Here is a 7,755-nt window from a genome sequence, read left to right as displayed (position 1 = left end):
AATACAGATATTAATAAGAAAACTCTAAAATGTGGAAGACTGGCAAAAAAAAAAAGAAAAAAGAGAACAATAAATGATGAGTTTTATGCTTGAGGAAATGCACCGTCTTTTCAAGGTCAGTTTTAGAGCTCATCTATTTCAATTTTTTTCACTAAAGATCTCAGAAAAAAAGAGTACATGGATGAGGTAGCTCAGTGACACAAAGTCAAGAATCATTGTGAGTATAGAGGGTGAGTGGGACATCATAAAAGCAAAAAGCTATTATTAAGGAGTAGCATAACAGAAATGGAATTGAATTCATCAGTTCACAGTAGACTGTCCTGTAGTTAACAGGGGTGTCCAGAATTGAATAATCCAACCTCTTATGTGAAGAGAATCAACAATACCAGATCAGATCATCCTTGGAAACTTGCAAGGGGATGAATGAGATTCACTACTCTATGAGTGGCTTTTTCCGGTGCTACACTACCCTCGCAATGAAAAAAGCTTTCTCTAATCTTCACTCTGAGTCTCTCAAGGTCTAAGTGTGGTCATTGTTATTGTGCTACTGTCTGCCTTTGGTTCCATCATAACCTGTCTGTGAGATAGCAGCAGGATGCTGTTAAACAGCCCTACTGCTTAAGCATCACCAGACCAAGAGAGCCCAGCTTCTTCAGTGTCCTGTTATAAATTGATCAGATGTCCCAGACCACTACCTACTTCCTACAGTTTTTCAGTATCCCTCACGAACAGGGAGATTCAAAAATGTAGAGAGGATTCCAGATGTGGCTTCACCATATCCCAGTTCAAGGGGGATGATTATTTCCCTTGATCTGCTGCTGACCATCCTCCTACTGCCGTGCAGGAAGGTGTTTGCCTGATTTGCAATGAGAGCATCCTATTGACTTCATTCCATGTTCATCCCTATGCTCATGTTCCTTTCAGCAGGACTGTGACTTAGCCAGATGGTTCCCAGCCTGTAGCAATTTGGGCGATATTCTGACTCACATGCTGAACTTTGTACTTCTCCTTATTGAACTTCATGAGGTTTCTGCTAATTCCTTTCTGTGAGTTTCCAGACCCCTGTTTGGACTAAAGTGCCACATATCAGTGACCCCTCCTAGTGTCATGTCCAGACTTGTACTCCATGTCATCACAGAGTATCAACAAAGACACTGAACAATGCTGGCTCCTAAATCAATGCTTGGTATATTTTGTTGGCTGCTAGGCACCAACCCTGTACTGAGTCATTGATCACCACCTTCACAGCCCAGAGGTGCAACCAGTCTTCAGCCCACCTACTGCTCCTCACTCAGACCCTATGTCCTCAGGTCATAAACTGAAATTCAGTGGGAACAGCTGTCAGTGCTGTCAAGGCCCTTTGTATCTACTGCTTTCCCTTCATCCATTCAGCCAATCATTTTGTCAGAGAAATTAATTGGGCTTCTCAGGCATGATTTGTGCTTGCTAAATCTATGCTGACTATGCCTGATTGTCTCTGTTCTCCATATAGTCAGAAATGGATTCTGAGACAATGTGGTCCATGAGTTTTCCAGGTTTGGTGATGACCTTGACAAACTGGTGGTTCTCCAAGTTCCTTATTCCCTTTCTTAAAGGTGAGTGTTATGTTTGAATAATGGAATCATAACATGGGATGGGTTGGAAGGCACTTCTAAGGGTCACCTACTCCAACCCCCCCTTCAATGAGCAGGGACATCTTCCACTGCATCAGGTGACTCAGAGCCCCATCCAACCTGACCCTGAGTGTTTCCCCACTCTCACCATAAACATTTCTTCCTTATAACTAGTCTGAATCTACTGGTTTGTTGGTTTTTGGTGGTTTTTTAAACCATCATGTCCTGTCCTTACAGGCCCTGCTACAAACTCTGTCCCCACCTTTGTCATAATCTCCCTTTAAGTTCTGGAAGGGGCTCTAAGGTCTCCCCAGAGCCCATTCTCTCCAGACTGAACAACCCCAGCTCTTTCAGCGCATCCTCACAGGAGAGGTGCTCCAGATCTCTGATCATTTTTGGGGCTCTTTGGATCAATACAACAGGTCTGTGTCTTTCCTGTACTGAGGACTCCAGAGCTGGGAGCAGTGCTCCAGGTCAAGTCTTTTCAGAGTGGAGTAGAGGGGAGGAATTATTGCTCTGGTCCTGCTGGCCACACTGTTGCTGACGGAAGCCAGGTGCCTTTAGCCTTCTTGCCCACCTGGGATATTCTGTCTCATGTTTAGCCATTGTCAACCAGCACCACCAGGTCCTTTTACAGCTTTTCAGCCACTCTGTTCCCAGCCTGGAGTGCTGCCTGAGGTTGTGGTGATTCAAGTCCAGGACCCAGCACTTGGCCTTGTTGAATGTCATACATCAGCTGATCAGTCCCTCAATCCAGCCTGTCCAGATCTCTGCAGAGCCTTCCTATGCTCCAACAGATCAATGATCCTGCCCAACGTAGCTGAACCCATCAGCCTTCTCCTCGTCCCTTGTTACCAGTTTGCCAGTCATGTTTTTCGGCAGGGTACACTGTCTTTGACATTTCTTTTCTGGCTGACATACCTGTAGAAACTCTTTTTATAATTCTTTGCATTTCTCACCAAGGTCAGCTCCAGTTGTGCCTTAGCCTTCCTCACAATTTCCCTACACAGCTGGGCAAGGTCCTTTTACTCCTCTTGGGATACCTGGTCCTGTTTCCACTGCCTGTGAGTTTCCATCTTGCTTTTTAGTTTGATCAGCAGGTCCTGACTCAGCTGTGCCAGTCTCTCACCTTCCTTGCCTGATTTCTCACACATGGAGATTGAGGCCCGTTGTGCTCTACACAAAATGTCATTAAAGGTCTGTCAGAGAAATAAGAGACGTGATAGCTAAGTCAAGGCTGAAGTTGTTGAAACAGGCACAAGATTGTAAGGACCATCTGACCACCTCAGAGCACACTGAGCCATGGCCCTTAGAAGATGATCTTAGCAACCAACCCTAGTCAACAGCAGTTTCTCCACTAAGAAATCAAAGAAGGTCCAGCAGTGGTTATTTGCCCTAGAGACTGCATGGCTCCAGCAGACACAAAGACACTGCTGAGACCTGTCTGGAGCAGGGAAAAGCTGCCTGAGAGGCCGAGCCGAGCTGAGGAGCCAGTTGCTGGTGGAGATGCCTGGACAGTCATCAGTCTTGTTTTTTTCTCTGGCATAGACTGGTAGAGCCCCAGCCCTTTGTCGCACAGGCACATTGGGTGATCATGTTCCACTCTGGACCTCAGGAGCACCTGACCTGAGTCAAGGTGTTGACAGGTCACAGGTACTTGAGCTGGGTTATGTGCTGAACAAGGAACTGCGGCAGAAAGAATGGCCTATGATCATGACCCCACATGCCCCCAGCGTCGCCCACAGCCTCATTTCATACCCTGCCCAGCCCTCTTCCTGCCCGGTCCCGTCCCACTCCTGCTCCTGCTCCTGCCAACCCCTTCCAATTCTCTCGGGGTCCCGGCGCCCACCGTTTTCTTCCATCTTTCTGTACCCCAGGTCCAGCTGTTTCTGCCTCTCCGTGCTGATCCTGCTCCCCGACCCCTCGGTGCCCGGCCATACCGGCCCACCGCCCGCACCCCCGCTCGCCCGCCCGGGGCCGCCTCGAGGCCGCGCTCCGCCGGCGCGCTCCGGTGCGGGGCGGGGAGGGGGGCGGCGGAGGGAGAGGGGGGCTGAGGGCGGCGCTGGGTCGGGTTTCAGCAGGAGCCTTCGCGCCGAGCCAGCTCCGAGCCAACGCCGACCCGCCGCCGAGCGCTCCGCAGGGCCACAGCCGCACCGAGGCGGCCGCGGCACCGGGGGAGCACCGGAGCGCTCGGGGCACTGGAGCGGCCGGCGGCACCGGAACGACCGTGGCGCCGGAGCAAGGGGGAGGCTGCGGGACGTCGTGGCGGGGCCGGACGCTGCGGGATGTGAACGCCGCCGGCACGGGACTCGCAGTGTAAGTCCCAGCGCCGGGGACCGGCTCTAGCTCGTCCCCCGCCCGTTGCCCCTCACGATGGCATCGTCGCACGGTGGGACCGGACCGGGACCGGGACCAGGCGCTTTGTTCTGCCTCCGCCGCGGAGACAATGGAGCTGGGGAGGGCGGGGGGGCGACGGGGGGACGCGCCCGAGGCGGCGCAACACCGCGGACCCGCGGCCGGACCGGGCTCGCTGGCGGCCCCGGTGCTGGCAGCTGCCGGGCGGGACGGGACGGGACGGGACGGGACGGGGCAGCGCGGGACCGGGCGCTCACGGTGCCGCTGCAGGGCAGACCCGCCGAGGGGAGGGCGCTCAGCGGAACCGCGAAGGCGCCGGGCGGGGGCTGCGAGCCCGGGCGGAGCGGGGAGCGGGGCTGGCAGAGCGCCGGCACCGAGGCCGCCCGGTGCGGGACGTCCGAGAGCGCAAGGGACGGGGACAGGGAGCGGCAGCGGGCGCTGGGCCCGGCGGCTGGGGAGTCCCGGGAGCCCGGAGCTCCAGGGGAGAGCGAGCCCAGACAGCCGGGGGCTCCAGTGTACAGGGAGCAGGCGAGGCCCCGCAGCGCCTTTGGCGATGGGCACAGTCTGGCAGGGGCCGATGCAGCGCGGGGATGTCCCGAGGCTGGGACTGTGGGAATTGGCTCCGGCGCGGAAATTATTCATTAGACTTTCCTTTGTGGGGGATGCGTTCTGAGAGACAGGAGAGCCCGCGGGGAGCCCCAGTGGGGCACAAAAATGGGATTCACAAGGATGCACTAGGGGCTGAACTGCATCCGCAGGAAAGGACTGCCACTCTGACTGCTCGGGGCCCTTATCGGAGGGTCATGAGGCTGTGTGGCCGGGCTGGGAGCGAGCAGAACGGTGCCGGTCCTGAAGGCCCAGGTGAGAGATGGCAGGAGAGCCGGGAGGCACGGAGGGGGCTGTAGGTAGTGGTAGACTGAGTAGGGGCTGGAAGCGAATTGTTAGCCCAAGGCTGCACTGCGGGCAAGTCAGGGCTGTGCATGGTTCCGAGGGCAGATCATCTGAAACTAAAGAGAGAGAATCTGTGTGAATGTGCAGGAGGAAAGCATATTCCAGGTCAGTGACCAGTGCTCAGCAAAGATTAAACAGGCTTCCTCTTCTGGACTGGAGTCTCAAAAACATCATTGCACGAGTCATGGCCTCTCATGTCAGACCTCGGGTATGGCATCAGCAGCATCTGCAGCTTTCATGGAGCCTGTGCACAGCAAGCACTCTGACATCTGTTTGTGGCATGCACAGTGGGTGCCATCTTTCCAGCTCCTCTGCTGGGGCTGCTGTGAGCCCACTTCCCTTTCTCATGGCTGACACAAGGCGCAAGCTGCCACTGGCAAGGGTGCACACAGTGGTCCCAGTGTAATTCCATCTATTTTTTCTTTCAAAATGTCACACATCTGCTAAGTGTAGGCTGGGCTCCCCTGATGCCTCAACCTGTCAGCCCTAGACTTAGATGGATGTTGCAGCTCGCCCCATTTTAGCTGCCCTTAGTGTCAACCTTCTCACTATGGCTCTGGACCTCAAAGACCCATGTGAAGAGATTCTCATCCTGGCAGTTTTGTTCAGAGACTCCTGCTGCCGCTCTTCTCAAGGGATCTCGGTGCCCGGTGGTGGGAGGGACACAAAGGGAGCAGGGCACTGCGGCTCACGTTACATGGACCGGCCAAGCCAGCCCCTGCACTGAGCTCTCAGCTAACTGAAAGCAGCTGTTCAGATTTTGTGACTCTGCATCCACTGAGGTCACTGCTGTTTCCCTCTGACCCAGGCCTGCAGACCTCATTGTAACAGCGGTCTGCTGGTACCAAGGATGGCTTCTGCCCACCTCTGACTGGTGCAGTCACCAACTCTTCAGTTGCACCTCTTGCTGAAAGATAGGCTTGCTGTGAAACTACTCGACTGCACCCAGGGAGGATAGAACTGAAGAAGCCAATACAGGCTTTCATCACCATTTTTCCAGCCCAGGGACACTAATTTTTGTTCCCTGGTTGTGCTAGTGCTCTCAGCTGCTCTTCACACTCCCCAGATTCTCTTTTCAAGTTTCTCTCCTCCCCTCCAGCAGCCCACAAAGCCTCACTGGCTTCTCAAGAGCATCATTACTTATCAAACCAGGTGGGCTTTTCCCCATGTCTGTGCTCTGATTTCTTCCAGACACTACCCAAGAACTGTTAGCTTCATCCTGTCCTTAGTCACTGAAGTTCCCCCAGGGAATCTCGGCCCCCTACCTGCTTTTCTTTCTTTTTTTTTTTTTCTTTTTCTTTTTTTTTTTTTTTTTTTTTTGTCTAAGCTCCTGCCAAGGCTTTAAACCCTCTGTCCTGGCTCTTCCCATAACCTGAGCATCTGGAGCACCATTGGAATGGGGCAGTCTCATCACAGGAGCTACCTCAGGCCCCATTCCCCCAGCACTGCATGTTCTCAGAGTAGGAAGTTACCCCTCCATCTGGAGAACTGGAACTAGCTCCAACAGAGAGGCAGACCTGTCTAGGACCACTGAGTTAGTGCAGATTCCCTAATCGCAGCCCATAAAAGTATCTTCTTTTGACTCCAGGTCCTAGGACATAGTGGGGGTTCTCACCTGCTGGATGCAAGAAGAGCGTGTGGATTTAGACCTCAGGATGTGTGGATAGGCCTCAGACTGGATGCCCACTGAAGTAAACATTTCTTTATGAGTAGAAAATACTTTTAAATTATTTTGTTTCTGTCACAAACAGGATTTCCACATACCATCATATGTCCCCTGGAAAGGGTTAACACCGCCATGGGGCTCTTTGGTCAAGGGCTGATATTCTTAGTCCCCAAAGGAGGCACTGCCAGCCACCTCCATCCCCCAAGACAGGGAGGTTCTTGCTCCTGCATCTGACATGAGCGGCTCCTGAGTGTGGTTATGGGACCAGCAGCAAACGCTTTCAAGAGAGTCCAAGTGTGAGCTCATGCTGCCGCCATCCCTGCAGACCACGAAGCCTCGTTCGCTGGGGCTGAGCGGGTGTTGGGGTTGGTGTTCTACAGCAGCTCTCTGGCCGCTGGGTTGTTCTGGCTGTTTTCGGGAGGGAGGGGCAGTGCAGGGGGCCGGCAGCCCGTGGGCACGGGGAGCGTGTCCGGCATGTGTGCCGTGTCCGGCCGCAGTGCTGCAGGAGCTGTGGCTGGCTGTGCGTCCCTCCCCCACTGCTGCAATGAAATGCAGTTACCGGGGAAAGGGAGGGAAGGAGTCGGAGCCAGCAAGGAGCAGCGAGGAGACAAAGGAGGGGAGTGAGCAGCGGAGGGTGTGGGACGGAGCAGCTGGCAGCTCGGAGGGAGTCGCTGCGTTCCTACTGCACTGCCACCGCCCTCCATGGTACCAGCTTGGGGCACCCACAGATCTCCGTGCCAGCCTAAACAATGAGCATGGTCTGATTTTATCCCGGGCATTCCCAGCTGCGGGCACATCCTTCCTTTGCAATACATCCTTTTTGATTTATTGTTCACTGGATGGAAGCCCACTCGAGTTCTGTGCTCCTTCCCAGGGACACCAGATTTGCACTTCATGGGTTTTTGGCACCTATATCCCTGAGGTCCTAAAAGGCACACTGCTGGAGAGAGAGAGGGGTGGGGGCTAGGGTCTCAACCAGTGACTCGCTGAGCTATCTGGTAATTTGAGACCAGCTTTTTTCAGGGTGGAGAGATGCAAGGCTGCTGTTTGCCTAAAAACCTCTGTCCTCTTGCAGACAGGCTCTGAACCTCACAGGAAGCATTCAGCTGTTAAAGACACAGGGGCATGCTGCTCTGGAGCAGCTGATGCCAGTGCTGCCATGCAGGCAGC

The 7,755-nt window shown here is 54.1% G+C and overlaps 1 protein-coding gene across 2 annotated transcripts in view; it reads left to right on the top strand.

Annotated features, from left to right (window-relative positions):
- The first annotated feature begins 3,696 nt into the window (after nt 1-3,696).
- DCHS1 (dachsous cadherin-related 1) overlaps nt 3,697-7,755 on the top strand; it is a 43,462-nt gene continuing 39,403 nt past the window's right edge. For both annotated transcript variants that reach the window (XM_066177279.1, XM_066177278.1), the window contains exon 1: nt 3,697-3,929. The gene's annotated coding sequence lies outside the window, so the exon portion shown is untranslated. The remainder of the gene's footprint in view (nt 3,930-7,755) is intronic.

The sequence above is a fragment of the Chamaea fasciata genome, unplaced genomic scaffold, assembly GCF_029207755.1.
Source record: "Chamaea fasciata isolate MVZ Bird 193981 ecotype frontalis unplaced genomic scaffold, bChaFas1.0.hap1 SCAF_2, whole genome shotgun sequence".
Lineage (NCBI taxonomy): Eukaryota > Metazoa > Chordata > Aves > Passeriformes > Sylviidae > Chamaea > Chamaea fasciata.
Note: the sequence above shows the minus strand (reverse complement) of the source record. Positions and strands in the feature narration are given on the sequence as shown.